We start from the raw sequence: 21,400 nt of genomic DNA, 5'->3' as shown, positions 1-21,400 counted from the left end.
TTAGCAATATGCAAAATAGAAAAAAAATACCAAAAGAGATATCTCAATAGCTCATGAAAAGTCACACCTTGCCTGTCTTTCCCCTTCCTATAATGATCATTTGAGATCACAGGGGAGATATTCCACGACAGCTGTATTATGTCAAATGTTTTCCTTCAGGCATACTGACAGATTTCTTCCTATGGCCTTTATATTCTCAACTTTGGAAACTTTCAAGATGCTAACCAGCAACCTCCACTCAGGTGACAAGAATCTGCACTCCAGCAGCTGTACCAGGTCTGCACTAGAGTACAGTGAGTGAAAGGAAAAGGAAACAGGTGTGATACTAATCCTCCTGTCCAGGAACGTCACTGTTCAGGGCTAGTATCCCAGGATAGCTTTTCTCCATCTACAAAACAAGGAATTGTCAGGATCTCCAGTTCCCACTGGCTAACAATGAATACAAAATGAGCCCAGACCACTCTCACAGAAGTGGAGAGGGACTAGGAAAAAATGCTGGAGGGCATGTGAATCAGAAACTGGAAACTTCTCTTGTCGCTAATGTTACAGTTACTGTTAACTGGATAGCAGTGCAAAAGTTGGTGTCTTAATTGGATAAACATGTATTATTGGCTCCTCCTGCTGGTGAGATTGTTAGAAAACAGACAGGGATGGATGTTTGTCCATGTGGAAACCAGAAAATATATGAAAAATCATCAATGGGAATTAAAATGCACTCAGCAAAATTTATGAATTGAAATTGGGACTGTTTCTTCCTGTGAATAATCAGCAGCATTAGGGAGAATAAGTTATAGGGTATAAGGCATAAATTTATGCAGAAAACATACATATGCAGTTCAGTTCTTGCTCCTAAGAAGTAAGAAACTAACTTTTTGAAAGTAGCTTAATTGATGGACTTCTTGTCTACTATAATAACTTTACTTTTGGTTAGAGGCCCATCATTGCATGAACTGATGCACTCCTGTAGTGCCAGCTCTTGAGAGAAGGAAGCAGGAATGCCAGAATTTCGAGGCCATCTTTGACTGCCAGTTTCTGTTCAGGCAGATCTACATGAGACCTGGACTATATCAGGAAAAAAATCTAATTTTTGAAACCAGTAAGGAAATACTTATTATAATATATTAAACTTAGTTAATGGAGTAGAGAAGTTGTTATTCCCTCCACAAATGTTCAATGCACATTTGAGTTACTTCAAATAAAACTATGTAGATTGGAAATAGTATTAGCCAAGGATAAGGATAATATGCATAATATTTTGAAAACCCTAAGCATATATATGATTAGAACTTTAATTTGTCTATATTGTGCCAAAGCTATCTAATATAAAGCTGTTCCATAGTTCTATAACAAATTTTAGGCTGTTTCAGATAGTATGGTTAAAGTGGTGCCTTGGTGATGCTGCTACTGCTGCTGTAGCTAAGGGTCAAGCAAAACATTGGCACCACAAACTAGAAGGCAGGAAGTGTTGAACACATAATATCTAACAGAAGGAGTAGATCAGAGAAAAAGAGATAATTGTTCAAATACAGTCAGATACTCATGTAAACACAAACATACATCCCATTTCTTTCTACAAAGCAATAAACATTGATAAGAAGGCATTAAACAAACAAAGGTGCAAAGTGTGGAAATTGTATCAATTCCTACAAACTTATTCTGTGCCTATTTACAAATATGTTTCACAATGAGGATATACTGAAGAATATCATGAGTGTTTGAAATATCATAAGTAAAAAGTTCATTTGGTAATTCCTAATGATATTCTGCTATACTCATAGATTGGTGCCTAGCCCAACTCTCAGAGAGGCTTCACCTAGAAATTGATGGAAACAGATGCAAAGACCCACAGCCAAACATTAGGTGGAGCTTGGGGAACCCTGAGGAAGGAGATGGGGAAGTATGGTAGGACCCTGTGGTGTCAAGGGCACCACAACAAAACACTCACAACTGACAAACCTGGACACACAGGGACTCACAGAAACTAAACCAACAACTAGGGCATCTGCCTGGGACCAGCCTCTCCAGAAGGGAACACTAAGCTGAAGAGACATTCTGCACAAGACCTTCAAATAGCAGAGATCAGGCTCAGAGGCTCCAAGAGACTTCTAGCAAACGGCTGATAAAGGGAGCCACATATGCTTTCTCTATCACAAAGACAACTCATGCAAAATAACAAAACAATAAAGAGTCAACAATAACTAGGTTATATGAGGGAGACTCAATGGGAATATGGCAAATTATAGACACCAGAACTTACCTGCTTTTTATTTACCAACATAAAATAAAGGGTCCACACATATGGTACATAGACATACATATAGTCAAAATACCAATATTGGTAAAATATAAATAGGACAATATTATTGAAAAAACAAAAAAGAAACTAGAGATGTGTATGTGCCTGATGAGATGAGAGATTCAGAAGAAAGTATGTGAATTGTTCATGGGTGTGAATACTAGGAGACATTCAGATATGTATATCAATATAAGAGTGAAAGAGACAGACAGCTTCAACTCTGAGGGCTTGGTTAGGAGGGAAAATTATAATTCTCAGCAGGGATGTAATTAAAACACTATGTATCCTATCCTGATCCTTACAATTATAAATTCTGAATCATGCAAATACTCAGCCTAAGGATTTTTAATTACTAATCCATCCTTCCAGTTCAAGATTTCTAGTCCTCAGGGAAGGTCAATCTGTGGTTGTGAGAGTAGTTTGTATTCTGTGACCTCTTACACAGTGCATTTCTCACCTGTGGAGAGCAAAGTCCATCCAGAGTTTTCTTTCTTCCTTTTCCTCTGCTGTGCACATAGCCACTAGAGGGTGTAGTTGGAGGTCTGATCAGTCAGTGTCAATGCAGGAAGTGCTTCTCCTCAGTACTATCATATTCAGCAGACTATGACATTCCTGTTCATTGTACCTAATCTGGAATGAACAAATGTGTATTTCTGAAGCCATGCTGCCCTATAGGGAAGCAATTTAAACTATTTTTTAGGATGGTCACATTTTCTACCCTCTACACATCACCTATTCTGGATTTACCTTCTGTTCATAATCAATTGCAACCATCTTTTCTCTCTACCAGAACTCTTTCAGTAGCCTTCCAAATTTACAACTCCAAATAAGAAAGGTTAGGTGGGTGTTGTGGTTTGACTATGAATACTCCCCCATGCTCTCATGTTCTAAAGTTTGGACTGTAGGGAGTGACACATTTAGGAGTTGTGTCCTTGTTGAAGTAAGTGTGGCATTGCTGGAAGAAATGTTTCACTGGGGGGTAGGTTTTGAGGTCTCTGATGCTCAAGCTTGGCCAGTGTGTCATTGTCACTTGCAAACCTCTGAAACTATAATACAGATCCAATAAAATGTTTGCCTCATTAAGAGTTGCCATGGTCGTGGTGTCTCTTCACAGAAATAGAGACCCTATCTAAGACAGAAGCTAAGCATAGGAATACAAATAATTCTATGATAAGCTTGACCATACATTTGTTAGGAGGAATATGGATTTTGAAATTTTGGAAATAAAAATCAGTTGAACACTTGAAGTGGGGCCATCCTACTAGAAACATGGAAGACAGTGGTGTTGAATGGGGGATAACTGTAAGAGTACAAAAAAAAAATCGCCAGAACAGATGGTTTCAATACAGAATTCTATGAGAATTTCAAAGAAGATCTAATACCAATACTTCTCAAATTATTCAACACAATAGAAACAGAAGGAATATTGCCAAACTCTTTTTGTTAGACTACAATTACTCCGATACTTAACCCACACAAAGATGCAACAAAGAAAGAAAATTACAGTCCATTTTCCCTCATGAATATTGATATAAAAATACTCAGTAAAATACAGGCAAATCAAATCCAACAACACATAAAAAAATCATCCACCATGATCAAGTAGGCTTTTCACCAAAGATACAGGGGTGGTTCCACATATGAAAATCTGGCAATGTCATTCACCATATAAACAAACTGAAAGATGAAAAAACATATGATTATCTCACTAGATAATGAAAAAGACTGACAAAATTTAACACCCATTCATCATAAAGGTCTTGGAGATCAAGCTGGTATAAAAGAAACATACCTAAACATAACAAAAGAACTATACAGCAAGCCCACAGACAACATCAATATAGCAGAGAGTTTTTCAAATTGATTTCACTAAAATCAGGAACAAGACAAGGCTGTCCACTCTCACCATATCTATTCAATATGGTACTCCAAGGTCTATCTCTAGAATTAAGACAACAAAAGAATATCAAGAGGATACAAATTGGAAAGGAAGAAGTCAAACTTTCACTATTTGTAGACGATATCATAGTACACATAAGTGATCCCAAAAATTCTACCAGGGAACTCCTAGAGCTGATAGACACCTTCAGTAATGTTACAGGGTATAAGATTAACTCAAAAAAATCAGTTGCCCTCCAATATACAAATGATAAACATACTGAGAGAGAAATATAGAAACAAAATCCTGTACAAAAGTCACAAATAATAGAAACAGAAAGTATATTACCAAACTCCTTCTATGAGGCTACAATTACCCTGATTCCTAAACCAAACAAAGATGCAACAAAGAAAGAGAAATACAGACCGATCACCCTCATGAACATTGATGCAAAAATACTCAATAAAATTCTGGCAAACAGATTCCAAGAACACATCCAAACAATTATCCACCATGATCCAGCAGGCTTCATCCCAGGGATACAAGGGTGGTTCAACATATGTAAGTCCATCAATGTAATAAACCATATAAACAAACTCAAAGAAAAAAACCTCAGGAACATCTCACTAAATGCAGAAAAGGCATTTGACAAAATCCAACACCCCTTCATGATAAAGGTCTTGGATTGATCAGGAATACAGTGAACACACTTAAACATAATAAAGGCAGTTTACAGCAAGCCAACAGCCAACATAAAATTAAATGGAGAGAAACTCAAAGCAATACCACTACATTCAGGAACATGGCAAGGCTGTCCCCTCTCCCCATACTTATTAAATATAGTACTTGAAGTTCTAGCCAGAGCTATAAGACAACATAAAGGGATTAAGGGGATACAAATTGGAAAGGAAGAAGTCAAGCTCTCCCTATTTGCAGATGACATGTTAGTATATATGAGTGACCCCAAAAATTCAACCAAGGAACTGATACAGCTAATAAAAACCTTCAGCAACATAGCAGGATACAAGATCAACTCAAAAATATCAGTAGCCCTCCTCTATACAATAGACAAACAGGCTGAGAATGAAATCAGAGATCTATCACCCTTTACAATAGCCACAAATGATATAAAATACCTTGGGATTACTCTAACTAAGCATGTGAAGGACCTATATGACAAGAACTTTAAGTCCCTGAAAAATGATATTGAAGAAGATGTCAGAAAATGGAAAGATCTCCCATGCTCATGGATAGGAAGGATTAACATAGTAAAAATGGCATTCTTACCAAAAGCAATCTACAGATTCAATGCAATGCCCATCAAATTACCAACACAATTCTTCACAGACCTGGAAAGAATAATACTCAACTTCGTAAGGAAAAACAAAAAACCCGGATAGCCAAAAGAATCTTGTACAATAAAACAACCTATGGAGGCATCACGATCACCGACCTCAAGCTCTACTATAGAGCTACCATAATAAAAACAGCTTGGTACTGGCAAAAACACCTGACATGTGGACCAATGTAATCTAATTGAAGACCCTGACATTAACCTCACACCTACGAACATATAGTTTTTGACACAGAAGCCAAAAATGTACAATGGAAAAGAAAAAGCATCTTCAACGAATGGTGCTGGTATAACTGGATGTCAATGTGGAGAAGGCTGCAAATAGATCCATATCTGTCACCATGCACAAAACTCAAGTCCAAGTGGATCAAAGACCTCAACATAAATCCAGTTACTCTGAACCTGATAGAAGAGAAAGTAGGAAGTACTCTTAAACACATTGGCACCAGAGATCACTTTTTAAATTTAACACTAGTAGCACAGACACTGAGACAAAGAATCAATCAATGGGACCTGTTGAAACTGAGAAGCTTTTGTAGAGCAAAGGATACAGTCAACAAGACAAAGTGACAGCCTACAGAATGGGAAAATGTCTTCACCAACACCACATCTGACAGAGGGCTGATATCCAGAATATATAAAGAACTCAAGAAATTAGACATCAAAATGCTCCACAGTCCAATTAAGACATGGGCTATAGAACTAAACAGAATTCTCCACAAAGGAAGTTCAAATGGCTGAAAGACATTTAAGGAAATGCTCAACATCCCTAATTATCTGGGAAATGCAAATCAAAACATCTCTGAGATACCACCTTATACCTGTCAGAATGGCTAAGATCAAAAACACAGAAGACAGCTTATGCTGAAGAGGATATGGAGCAAGGGGAACTCTCCTCCACTGCTGGTGGGAATGTAAGCTTGTACAGACAATTTGGAAATTAATATGATGCTTCCTTAGAAAATTGGGAATCCATCTCCCCCAAGACCTAGCTGTAGCACTCTTGGGCATATACCCAAGGAATGTTCAATCATACCACAGGGCATCTGCTCAGCTATGTTCATATCAGCATTGTTTGTAATAGCTAGAACCTGGAAACAACCTAGATGACCTTCAACTGAAGAATGGATAAAGAAAATATGGTACATATACACAATGGAGTACTACTCAGCAGAGAAAAACAATGACATCATGAGGTTTGCAGGCAAATGGATGGATCTAGAAAATATCATCCTGAGTGAGGTAACCCAGACTCAGAAGGACAAACATGGTATGGACTCACTAGATGTAAAACAAAGATGACTAGACTGCTACACAACTCCAGGGAGGCTACATAGAAAATGGGACACTAGAAAAGACCCAGGGATCACCCAATGACAGAGAAATGGATGAGATCTACATGAACAACCTGTATGAGAGTGGGAGTAATGGAGGGCAAGGTTTGAGGGAAAGAAAGCTTAGGGGAACAGGAGATCCCAGCTGGATCAAGAACAGAAAGGGAGAACGAGGATTAACAGACCATGATAAATGAAGACCACATGAGAACAGGAATAGGCAGAGTTCTGGAGGGGTCCCCAGAAATCCACAATGATACATCCTCTATAGACCACTGGCAATGGTCAAGAGAAAGCCTGATCTGACCTACTCTCATGATCAGATGACTAAACACCCTAACAGTCATCTTGGAACTCTCATCTAATAACTGATGGAAGTGGATGCAGAGATCCTCAGCCAGGCCCCAGGAGGAGCTCCAGGTGTCTAACTGTGGAGAAAGGGGAGGGGCTGCAAGAGTGTAAATTGTTGAATACAAGTTTGCAAAAAGCACAGGGACAAATAGCCAATCGAAAGATAGCACATGAATTATGAACCAACAGCTATGGAGCCCCTAGCTAGATCAGGCCCTCTGGATATGTGAGACTATTAAATAGCTTGATCTGTTTGAGGGATACCCAGGCTGTGCAACCAGGACCTGTCCTTATTGCATGATCTGGCTGTTTGGAACCTTGGGCTTACACAGGGACACATGCTCAGCCTGGAAGGAGTGGACAGGACCTGCCTGTACTGAATCCACCAGGTTTAAATGAATCCCCAGGGGTGTCTTGGTCCTGGAGGACATGGGAATGGAGGGGAGGGGCTGATAGGAAAGTGGGGTTGGGTTTGGGAGGGGGGAGGACAGGGTAACCCATGGCTGATGTATAAAATTAAAACATATAATAAACACACACACACACACACATAAGAAAAAATAAAAATCTCTAAAAAGAAAAAAAAAAACAAAAACAAAAAGGTATTTACAGATTTAGTGTAATACTCATCAAAATCACAAAGCAATTCTTCAAAAACGTCAAAATAACTGTATTCAACTTTATATGGGGAAAAACAAACAAATAAACAAAAAGGATAGATAGCACAATCTTGTTCAGTACAGGAACTTCAAGAACCATCACCAATCTCTGAATTCAAACTCAACTATAGAGCTATTGTAATGAAAACAGCATGGTATTTGCATAAAAACCAACATGTGGAGCAGTGAATTTAATTGAAGACCTTGACATTCATCCACAAACTTATGAACACCTGATTCTTTTTTAAAGCAGCCCAATTTGTACAATGGAAAAAAGAAAGCATCCTCAACAAATGTTGCTGTTGTAACTGGATGTTGACATGTAGAAGAATACAAATAGATCCATTTCTAATGCCATGTACAAAACTCAACTCTAATTGGATCAACGACCTCAACATAAATCCAGTTACACTGAACCTGATCAGGACAAAGTGGGAGGTAGTCCCATGTCCTTTTGCCATGCTGCAACTGATTGCAGTCCTGAGCGTTAGATCATGCATATGCAAAATATCATAATCAGGAGGACATCCATAAAGTGTTATTTTAAGGACACTGTTTACTACTTAGAGTCAGTCTTATGCAGAATTGCTTGTCTATCCCTACTTAATTATATCCCTCTGGGTGGATTTGACTGCCATGAAGCCATAGATTGAATGACCTGATTGTATGGTTGGAAACTGGTGTGCATTCTACTTGATGATGTTGTCATTCCTTTCCCTGTTAGCTCTCTTCCTCTCTATGCTTTCTATTTTCATATAAAAATATAAGCTCTTAGCTACACCTCCAGGGCCAGCCCTGTCTACCTTCTACCTGCTTCTAACCATGCTTTTCATGGATCAAACTTCCACAATGGCAAGGCCTCAAAATAAATGCTTTCTTTTATAAATTTCCTTGGTTGTGGTGCTTTGTCAGAGCAAGAGAAAAGTAACTTAGACACTTGTCCTCCTAGCAATAAGAGAAATGAATAAACACTTAGTGTAGGAAAGGCACCTTTTCTCCATGTATAAAAGAGAGTTAACAAGCTATTTGAGGACACTATGATCAGGAAACTTTAGTTTTAGTAAAAAATGAACTCTAGATTTTGAGAATACTCTGTTCCCAAAGGAGTTTGTAAGAATGATAGTTCCTTAGAGTTTTTATGTAAGACTTAAGTAATTCTTAATTTATTTTATGTATATTCATGTTTTGCCTGTATACATATTTGTGTACCATAGGAGTGCAATGACCTCAGAATCCAGAAGAATCTCAGCATTCCTGGAAATAAAGTTATGTAGAATTGATAGTAGTCCTGTGGGTTCAAAGAGTCAAACCCAGATCCTCTGAAAGACAAGCCAGTGTTCTTAACAAGTGCTCTGGCTATGCTAGAGCCTGCTATGAAGCCAACGCATTAAATGACATTATTGCTTTGTTTGGAGCCTGTACCCTCAGGACTTAAATGTTATAATAAGATACGAACTTTCTCATTTTAATTGAATAATAATTTTTCTAATAACTTCTGCTTGGTCTATGTTTGTGTCAGGGTAAGAATGCACAGGGTATTTGTGTGTTTGGATGTGTGTCTCCATGTTTACTTCTCTGTTGTATAAATCTCAACTGTTGCCTTATCTGCAACCCAGGAAAAGGTAAGATTTCCTGTGAGTCAAGAGACCTACTCCCCTAATTTTAATGCTAGTGTTCAGGAAGAGGACAGACATTTAGGACAATAACAAATTTATCTGGTCCCTACACAAAAACATCACATTGTACTTTAAACACTGGCAAAGTGAAAAGACAAACACTTTCGGAAGCTGAAGACCTCAGAAGGAGCAATTTGGGCAGCCTAGGCTCTCACTTCTCCTTCCTTGGGTGGTTTATGTTATGGCTTGAATCACTGTGGGAGGGGTACTGTAATACTGTTGACAGTAATAAGTAGCAACGTCTTCAGGCTGTAGACTACTGATCTTGAGAGAAAACTGTGTGCCAGATTGATGGCCACTGAATCTCGATGGGACCTCATTTGCCAAAACATCTCCAGCTTAAATTACAACCTTAGGAGGTTTCCCTGGTTTCTGCTGATGCCATGCTAAATTACTGCTAATACCCTGACTTGCCAGGCATGTGATAGTGACACTTTCTCCCAGTGATGTAGATAGAGAGGTTGGAGAGTGGGTCATCTGGATGTCACATCTGGCACCTGAGATGGGAAAATTGAAAACAAATGAATTCTGTTAGATGAGGACTTTAACAGAGACAAGACAGCACTGACCACACTGAATTGAATAAATTTCCAATGGTGTCTTCCTTACCAGTAAGCCAGATCAGCAGCAACCCCAGGAGCTGAGTGGTGGCCCTCATGTCTCTGCTGGGACCCATGTGACACTGACTCCTGCAAGAACAGGGTGTGACCTGTTATGAAGAGCTCAGTACAGTGTGGTCTGGGCCCATGCAAATCAGCAGTGGCTGAACACAGCCACAGGACCAGTCAAGTGAAACATTATAGGCCTATAGTCCTCATATGTCTCAGGTCAGAGCACAGAGACAGTACAGGTTTATTTACAGGAATGTACTTCTATTTGGACAAGAAAACAGCACCAGTCTGTGAATTCCACCTCATTCTGATTTCGGTCATTTTCAATGTAGAATCCTCATATTATGTTTTCCTCCATAGCAGGCCCTGTTAGATGTGGTACCATTGTAGAATGTGGTGGGTATTGTGTTGCCTGAAATATTGTCTGTTCCCCGAAATAAACATATCTGGGGTCAGAGAACAGACAACCACTAAAACAAAGCCAAAAATGGTGGCTAGACATTGAGAAGACTAAGCCATAACAGAAGTTGGGCGGTGGTGGTGCACACCTTTAATCCCAGCACTTGGGAGGCACAGCTAGCCAGATCTCTGAGTTCAAGGCCACTTTAGAAACAGCTAAGCATGGTGACCCATGCCTTTAATCCCAGTAACCCAACCTTTAATCCCAGGGAGTGGGGGCAGAAATAGAAAGGTATATAAGGTGTGAGGACCAGGAACTAAGGAGTAAAAGCATGTAGTTAGTTAAGCATTTGGTTGATTAAGCATTCAGGCTTTGGAGCAACACAGTTCAGATGAGATTCATGTGGAGGAAGACTCAGAAACTTCCAGCCTGAGGAAGCAAGATCACCTGAGGAACTAGCAAGGTGAGATAGCTGTGGCTTTTTCTGCTTCTCTGATCTACCAACATTCACCCCAATAACTGGCCTCGGGTTTGAGTTTTATTAACAAGTACCTTTAAGATTCATGCGACAGTAGAAAGCACACAAAAGGTTATTTGAATTTTCACAGGTAGGTACAGATGTTATTGGGGCTATGCAATTCTTCCCTTCCCCTGCCCATTTATTTGTTTCATTGTAATTTAATTACAACGTTTCTCTCTTTTTCTCTTTCTACACCCTCTAAAATATCCCTCCCCATTCTTTAAATTTCTGGCTTATTTTTTTCATTGATAGTGCATGAATATATATATTTATATATATATTTCTTAACATAAACTGTTCAGTCCATATAATGTGTTATTTGTATGTTTGTCTTTAGGGATGACCATTTGACACTGGACAATCAGTGTGTTCTTCTGAGTACCTCTACCATACCCGGTTTCACTGAGTTGTCTATAGTATTTTGTGTAGAACTGAGTCTTTATGGCATTTCCCCTGACCTCTTCACATATCTGTTTGTGTCCACATTATTCAGCTACCATTTGTTGAGTAATGTTGGTGAGTGTTTAGAGGTAGAGCTTCTGATGTTACTAGGAGAGACAATTTCACAGCAAACTCTCTGAACCTGTGGCTCTCACAATCTTTCCACTACTTTTCCAAATGTTCCCTGAGTCTTAGTTTTGTGAGAATTTTGTACATGTATCCCTTAGGACTCGGCTCCAAACCTCACTATTTAGCTTCTTGCTCATGATGAGTCACAGGAGAATAATAAATTAATAGTGAGAGACATGGCTTTTAGGGAAGGATAGGATCTCACATAACTAAACCAGCTTTTCAGATAAACAATCTTGTCTTATTCTATTTTTCATAGCTCAGTTATTCAATAACTACTTCCATCAAGGACAAATGAGTTCATATATTTTCTCCCCTTCCATATGGGTATATGAGTTCCCTTTTAAATTAAACTGGGATTGTATCTGTGCCCAATGTTCCTTTGAGTCTTCAGATTATTGTACCATATCCACATTAATCATAGGTTATTGTCTTTAAGGATTATGATAATTCTCTCTGAAGTAATCATTCATGTCCTTTAACACAGTGTTTCCTAAAGAATATATATATATATATATATATATATATATATATATATATATATATATATATATATAGTTTAGTGGGTAAGAGGGACACAAGATGGGTAGTAAAACCAGCATGGACAAAAATTAAAGTAGAAGCTACATGGGAAGTTATATACACAGTGGGGTGCAGAGCCTGTGTTCACTGAGAGTAAAGATGTGATAAATTTAGAGTGAGTTACCATGAGAGTTTTAATGGGAAGAAATTTACATGTGCAGGCAAAAACTCTATAGGAAATAGATAGGGAAGGGTGAAAAAGACACCCAGTCAGGGAATGAAAATGATAATGGTCAAAGAAATTGCCAGAATGAATAGGTAGGTGGATTTGCTAAGAAACTGGCTTACCTTTAAATCAATGACACAGGTGGCATTGAATTCGAGATCATAGTGTTTGTGTTGAGGGACATAACAAAATATCTGCTACACACATAAAATTATGTTCCCTGACATAATTCTATGCATTTATATGAGTATGCCTCATGTACTGACACCCTGTATGTATGTATGTATGTATGTATGTATGTATGTTTTGATTAAGCACTAAAATCATTTTCGTAGAGTTCAACTAATTGGAAATTACAAATTGGAAATTTATTTCACAATTAGCAGCAACTGTCATAATATACAGTTGATATGAAATGATTTCCATTTACATACTGCACTGAACATTACTCAAAAGTTTAAAACTTTTTTAATGTATATGACATGTTTTCTGCATGTATAACACATGTCAGTCTGAAATCGGACAGAACAGGATATCCGATCTGATGGAACCCATATGGATTCAAACCATGAAGCCTTTAGACACTGGGAATTGGACCAGGGTCATCTGTGAGAACAAGATGTGCTCTTAACTGCTGAGTCATCATTTCAAATAGTCCCTGAAAATTATCATTTTAATTGGCTTATGACCTTTTCTAAAACATGTAATTCCACCTGTGGTTTTTTTCCCTTTTCTTTATCTGTCCTTATATCACTTCCAAATCACATACTAATTGTCAAATCCTCTGATGCATTTCATAAAAACATGACATAGAACATCCACACATAATGATTATATGGAGAATATTTGATATCTACAGACATTGTTATTCAGGTACCGGATGAGAAAAGCTGATGGTGGAAGTCAGTCTGTGTGTGATGCACCTGCCCCAACTGAGTGAATCATCACAGAACCCCATCTTCTGTCTTATTGGCAGGGAAGAATTTACAAGGAACACATATTTTATGGTTGGTTTGGCAGTGAGTGAATCATCACAGAAGCCAATCTTCTGTCTTATTGACTGGGAAGAATTTACAAGGAACCCATGTTTTGGGGTTGGATTGACACAGAATCCGGCCTCTATCTCCTGGCTACCACTACTTTTTCTCATCCATGAAGATGCATTCTCAGTATATTCTACAGGTATATTGGATACAAGATATAACAGGATGGAGAGAACTTGGTCAGTCCCTGACCCTTAAAAATCACTATAATTAACACTCCTCTGGTAGTCTATTTTCTAGCACATTCCATTGTCGTGTATCACTGTGGTCCATTTATGAATTATTTCATGGATTGCTGCTTAATCCACCATAGCACCCATAATATATTATCTATAGACGTGTGTGAACTGATGAGATTACTCAGAAGATATTGTCAAAAAGAGAGCTTGCCTAGTTCTGATATCATGGGCTAGGTCCCTGCAGTGTGCTCTATGTATTGACAACTGAAGGGCTCGAGGAAAACACACATTAAAGTGTTACTCATTTAGTGTGGAGAAAGCACATGCCCTCACATGCTTCCAACAACAGTATCAAGACTTTAGAGAACACTGATCTTACTTATTAGGAAGATCATTGTTCAGGGCTAGAGTTCTAAGACAGGCTTTTGTAACTCTGGAACACAAGGAATTCTCAGGATGTCCAGTCTCAACTGACTAACAGTTAGTGTGAAATGTACCTAGACCACTCTAACAGAAGTGGACAGGGACTAGGAGAAAGTGCTGGATGGCAAGTGCTTAAGAAATTAGAAACCTCATTTGTCCCTGGAATTACAGTCATTGGCAGTCTAAGAGTGGGGGATGTTGACTGGATAGATATGTATTATTGCCTCCTTCTCCTGTAGAGATTGTTAAAATGAGGACAGAACTAGGTCTGTGTTTAAGTGCACCCTGAAAAAAGTGGACAAGAATTAAGAGTAAATTTAATGTACTCTGAAAAAGCAACTAAACAAAAGCTAGTATTGTTTCTGCCTTAGGATGGAAAGAAGCATTAAGAGGAATTTTATGTAGGCTATTATGCTTAATTATGTGCAGAGCACATTCTTCCACATTTCAAATCTTACTATTAAGAAGTAAGAAAATACTTTGCTGAAATGTAGCTTAATTGGTGGAGTTCTTGCCTACTATGAATATAAAAAGCAAAAACAAAAACAACCCCTTGGTTTATAGACCCAGCATTGCATAAATAGTGCCTCATCATGTATTCCTGTAGTCCCAGCTCATGGCAGTGGGAAATAGGGCTGGTAGATTTCAAAGCCATCTCACTTTGCACCTTTGAGGCCAGTCTCAGCTAGATGAGAATGGGAATTTATCAGGAAAAATCCTCTAATTTTGAAATCAGCTCCAAAATATTGATAAAGTATTAAACATAGTTGTAAAAGATATGGAGTAAAAATCATAGTATTTCCTATGCAAAAATTGAAATCAACATTTAACTTACATCACATCAAGTCATAAAGACAGGAAATAGTATCAGCCATGAATACATTCAATGAAATATTCTTTGGAAACCTAAGTGTTTTTATATTTGGCAATATTGAGCAAGGCAAGCCAATATAAGCCCTTTCATAATTCTATAATAAATTGCAGATAGTGTATTGAAGCTTATTATTTTAGACACGATGAGGGGTTTATTCAGCCATAACTTGAATTCCTAAGTTTTTCTGCTGTTTCAGCTGTTACAGCTCAGGGTCAAGCAAAAACACTGGCATGACAATCCACAGTGCAGAAGAAGTAAACAATTAAAATCTGAAAGAAGGCTTGTATTGAGTATGCAATGCATTAAGGTAAAAATTTAAATATGGTCCAGCTGAATCAATGTATGTAGGGACATAAGTGGGGACTTCTGTCTGTGAGCATATGTGTGTATTTGTGTATCTATAATCTCTAAAAATGTAAAGTGTTCATTATATACAATATTCTCAAGCTAGATATTAAGTAGTAGAATGAATGAAGACTCATTGCAATAATATGAAAATTTTATGTTTATTACATTAAGGCTTTTTTGTTAGTCACACCCATTTCTACGGTGCTGCACACTCCACAAATAGTTAGAAAGATGCTATCATCAGTATTTCCCGACTCATGAAGAGATGATAGAGAACTATGAGTTCAGTGTTTAGTTCTTCAACCTTGAGACCAAGCCATAAGCCATTCTCTGATGAAGGACTCCTCTGGGGGATAGCTGGTGGTTACTGCTACATTGGAAACAATTATTAAAAATATGACTTGCACAGACCTGCAAATATTCTTAAAAGCCCAGTGACATCCTGTCAGGAGCCAGTTCCCAATACAGGAAATCTAAATCACAACTCTAAAATACTTCTCTTCACACATTGCCAAAAAGTTGAGGTTTCTGGTTGTCTTATCACACTATCTCCATTAATATAGTATCCTCTTCTTTGCTTAAGGCCCTTGAGTGAAATTTGACCTTGCTTCCATTGCAGAAATATTTGGAGACTTTAGTCACAACTCAGTCAAAATTTTGACCATATGTTATCTTCTAAGGGTGAAGCAGTGGTGTCTGAGAAGGCCAAAGCAGTTTTAGTTCTTCTTTGTAGAACTGTGAGAATGGGACACTGCTCTTCTCCTGACAGTAGTAAGTGGCCACATCTTCAGCCTCCATGCTACTGGTTGTGAGAGAGTTTGATGTACCAGACCCACTGCCAATCAAGCAAGCTGGGACTCAGAAGCCTGGTTGTTGGAGCTTCCATAAACCAGTAGCATAGGGGAGGCTCCTGGCTTCTGCTGGTTCCAGTGGAAGTAATTGGAACTTGCACTTGAGCTGGCACTGCAGGTGATAGTGACCTTTACCCCTCCTGATGTGGTCATGGAAGCTGGTGACAGAGTGAGAATATTCTCACCATCTGATACTATGGAAAGAAAGATGAAAATAGATAGACATTACTAGGAAACAGGATTCCAGAATATCTTTATTTTATGCATTATGCCAAAGCCCAAAATGACAACAAAGAAGAAGTAGAGAAGGCACTGGATAAAAGGAAGCAAGGAAGGAAGGAAGGAAAGAAGGAAGGCAGGTAGCAAGGATGGAAGGAAGAAAAGAAAGAAGGAACTTAGGAAGGAAGGAAAATATTTCTTTTTAAACTATAACTTTTATGATGGAAAAGATGCTATGTTTGAGTTGGAGAAACCCTTGTTTCTCACCCACTTCACTGAGTAGCAGCAAGTTGACTGTTTTTACCAGGAAACCCATTGTGTTGTCTGGTCTCTGTCTACAAACTTCTCTTGTCTAAGTTAGTTCTCTTAAAAGCAAGTCTGAGACATCTGTGGTTTCTGAGGAGTTGATATGCAAACAGCACGGTGTATGTTAGGACAGTCTTGGCTTATCCACATGTGTCCTTTCATTTACTTGTAGTATTTAAGTTGATAAATACCAAAGCTCTCAGTGTTTTTGTGTTTTTTAATACACTCCACATGCTATCCACAGACACCCCCTCTTCCCTCCTCTCATTCCCTAGCCCTCTTTTCTAAGCCAACCAGAATCCCCACATCCCACAAATCGAGGTCTCCCATGGGGAGTCAGCAGAGCCCAGGACACTGAGCCTAGGCAGGTCCAAGCCCCTTCCCACTACACCAAGGCTGTGCAAGGTATCCCACCACAGGCACTGGATTTGAGTAGCCTGCCCATCGACCAGGGACAGATCCCATACCCCTGCCTGGGTGCCCCCCAAACAGTTCAAGACAAACAACCATCTTCTGTATCCAAAGGGACTAGTCCAGTCCCATGGTGGCTCCACAGCCTCCAGTCCACAGTTCATGGGCTTCCTCTAGTATATACAGTCATCTCTGCAGTCCTCCCATCATGCTCTCGACATCCCTTTCCTGAAGTATCTCTCCTCTCCATCATCAATTGTATTCCCAGAGCTCAGCCTGGTACCTGGCCGTGGGTCTCTGTATCTGCCTTCATCTGTCACTGGAAAAGGCTCTATGATGACAGCTAGGTTTTTGCTAGGCTGGTCAGCAGAGTAGTCCAGTCCAGGCACCCTCTGGACCACTGCCAGCAGACCAAGGTTGGGGTGAACCTTGTGGATTCCTGAGAGCCTCCCCAGCACCCTGCCTCTTCCTATTCCCATGATGTCCTCATCTATCATGATATCTTCTTCCATGTCCACTCACTCAGTCCCTGTTCCAGCTTGACACCAGGAACACATTAAAAAAATTATTCACCATGACCAAGTAGGATTCATCCCCAGGGAAGCATGTTGGTTTTATTATTTGTTTTTCTTTTCTTTTGTTTTGTTTTCTCTGCAATGCCCTATACCCCTAGTCCATTGTATTCTTCACATGTTTTCTCATAGGTAGGGTTAGTTTGACCTAGCTAGAATGATAAGTGTTGTTTTTCAGTGTGTGGGATTTATTTTTTTTCCATGATAAAGCTCAACTGATCATGACTCAAATGTACACTGGAAAATCTGAGGTTCTCAATCTGCATCTGCCTCATACTTTTCCTGGCTGCTGCTCACCTAAGGTTTTGCACGTATCCTAGTCTAATCAAAAGGCCCTGAGCTCACAATCTTTGGGAGGCCACTGTGCCTATGTGTAATCAGAAAATCATGTATTTTCAGGAGTATTTCTACTGAAGAAAGCATGTATTGATTTTTGTAGCAGCTATCATGAATCCAAAACTCTATTTTCTGATGCTTTTAAGAGAATCTCTGATTCTCCTTGTAGAAGGATTAGTATTCTGGGACAAGCTATTCAGGGTCCCCAGCTTCAGAGGATGTGCCCGTGAAGTGTTCTTGGACCAATATCACACAAGGGTTCAATAGCCTGGAGACATTGGGGATACTAAGTGAATCAAGAGCCTAGAAACCTTTTTTTTTTAATAAATAATTTTTTTCTTTATTATTATGTGTTTTAAATTTTATACATCAGCCATTGGTTCCCCTGTCCTCCCCCTCCCACCCCCACCCTGCGACTTCCCCTCAACTCCTCCCCTCCATTCCCATGTCCTCCAGGATCAAGGCAACTTTGGGGATTCATTTAATCCTGGTAGATTCAGTACAGGCAGGTCCTGTCACCTCCTTCCAGACTGAGCAAAGTGTCCATGTGTAAGCCCAAGTTTTCAAACAGCCAGCTCAAGCACTAAGGACAGATCCTGGTCCCACAGACTGGATGAGACCCAAGGATCACCCAATGACAGAGAAATGGATGAGATCTACATGAACAACCTGGATAACAGTGGGAGTAATGAAGGGCAAGATTTGAGGGAAAGAAAGCTTAGGGGATCAGGAGATCCCAGCTGGATCAAGAACAGAAAGGGAGAATGAGGAATAATAGAAACCTCTTTAATTCAATGTGTTACCATGGTTGTCAGCACTAAGGCTGGAGAAGTTGACTAGATAATGTGTTACTATTGCCCTCTGATGGAGAGATGGGAAATAGAACAAGTCAGAGCCTAGAGGAAAAATCACAAGGTTAATAAATCAGTGCAAATCCTAGTGGGCTTGGGAAAGGGGTGAGTGGAGAGAAGGAACTCATGATAAGCCAAACCCTGGAGAGGTCCTCACAATGACTGATGGAAGAAAAATGAATAATGGTGCAAATACAGTCAGATACATATGCATAAACACAAACTTGCACCCCACTTCTGGTTAAGAAGAAATAAGGAAATGTTGATAAGAAGGCATTAAACATAAGTGCAGAAACATGTAAAGTGTGTATACCAACACCTTCTTTCTTTATTTACAGATATTTATTGTATTGGGCCAAGTAAAATTGTGTGGAATATATATATATATATCATAATTCAAATGTTAATTGGACACACATATCGTACCAAATATGCCCACTATCTTGCTCTGGTATACAGAGGGACAGGATCATCTAATATAAAGCCATCTCATAACATACTGTTGAATGTCCAATGTGACTATTCTACACAGTAGACTGTAAATGTACTTTTGTTTTTAGCTGTGGATTGCTGCCAGGACTCAACATCAAGGATGGACATTTTCAATTTAAAATTAGGTTTCTATTGAGCCTGCAAGTATTGTGAAAATCATGAAAAAAAATTCAGTTGAACCACTGTAATCAGTCAGAGAGGAAATTGAAAATGGCCTGTACATTTTTGCAAATAAATGTATGCCAACAAAATACAAAATTGAAAAATACTTCTCAAACATTTTCTACTCATTAGTATAGGGTTTGTGGCTAGTTATGGATAAATGAGTAACTGTTAGAGAACCAATATAAATAAATACTTGTTTTAATTTATGCAAATGCCTTGGGAACATGAGTATATTCCTACTTGGCCACTTCACTAAAGGTCAAAATGAATGAACATAAAGAAAATGCAATATTCAAATAAGATTTTAGATTTAAGCATATTAGCAGAAAATTATACAATTTTATAAATATTTCTATTGTTAAATATATCACAAAATATACTCTGCTTAGCTTTGTGTTTTCCCTTGTTTCTAGTCCTGTTAACTCTGCTGGGTTTCTGCTTTATACTTGGATGGAGGTGGAAAATGTCCTGAACAACTGCCTGAAGGTAAAACAGACATATACACTTACAACTTGAAGTTACAAACTTTGTAACAAGTGAAGATCATTGCTTTTATCACATAACACATATGACACATAGTCACTTCTTTTGCTAATATTTTATAACACCATTTAAATGTTATTTTTAAGTGTATTGAAATTTTCCTTAGTAGGTAACATACCAAATACAACTAATCATTTAAATACTGTCCTCAAGACTGTCATTGAGAGCTTGAGAACTGTGTGAAATCTATTGATGGTCATATCTGCAGGATACTATCTATTCATCACAGTGGAGGGGACTGAATTAATGTTAGAGCCAGATGGCTGGCAGCAGGAGGAGTGCTGTGAGAAGCTGTCCTCTAGACAGGACATGGCTGATGCACTTAGGGACTCACAGCAGCTGTGATGCCTGGATGTGACTGATACAAGAGCAACCCAACAAGACCTGCCAACATTCCAGCAGTGAGCAATAATGGACACAGTGGCAGGGCAGATAAGGGGACATGAAGGGTGCAGAGATTGTTGGAGTATGTCTGGAGGCTGTGAATAAAATGTAAATAAAAAAGTGGTCTTGGAAGATGTAAAATCTTCCAAGTGTTACAGGGAGAGATTTTACCAAATTAATGAGATTGACCTTGGACCGAAAGGGAAATCATGAATAGTGACATATCAGAGTACATAAGATCAAGACACATTGCATATGTATGAAATGAGCACAGCACAAATAAGATATTTTAAAAAGCTATTATGGTAGATGCACTGGTAAAGAAGAGTCCATGGCAGGGAGAAGAGCTGATCTTCTGAGCAGAGGCTATGTTAGAATAAAGTAGAGGAAAGCACCCAAACCAATAGACACAGATTCATGAGATTAAACAAAAGCTTATGCAGTAGAGCAGATGTTTCAAGAGTTAATTGAGAAGACACTTTACATAGCAGAGAAATTTGAAGTGGAAGAGTGTAGATTTAACTGTCTTGTTAAATAAGAAACACAGAGCCAGTTGCAGAGTTAAAAACCAAGAGGTCAGAGCAATAGCTGAGAGCCTTACCCTTCACTGCTTCTGCTGTCTTTCCTCTCCGCAACAGACCTACTTCTGTGTGTCCTGTCTTTTTTAAATACTTTCTGTTCTGTTTTCTCATTGGTTGTAAACCCAGCCACATGACCTCCTCATCACTGCCTGTCTGTACAGACCTCCAGGTCTTAAAGGTGTGCGTCTGCCATGCTGGCTGTGTCCTTGAACACACAGAGATCTACCTAGCTCTGCCTCCCAAGTGCTAGGATTAAAGTAGTGCACCACCACCATCCAGCTTCTGCTCTGGCTTGCTCTGACTTCAAGGCAACTTTATTGAAATACAAATAAAATCACATTTCAATTCAAATAAAATATCACTAGAGAGGAGGTGAATTACTTATAAATGATTTGGTAGGGGCATCAGATCTATATTCTTTCAA

Source organism: Onychomys torridus, unplaced genomic scaffold, assembly GCF_903995425.1.
Source record: "Onychomys torridus unplaced genomic scaffold, mOncTor1.1, whole genome shotgun sequence".
In the NCBI taxonomy this organism is placed as follows: domain Eukaryota; kingdom Metazoa; phylum Chordata; class Mammalia; order Rodentia; family Cricetidae; genus Onychomys; species Onychomys torridus.
The sequence above is the reverse complement of the archived record's forward strand: the minus strand, read 5'-3'. Positions refer to the sequence as shown.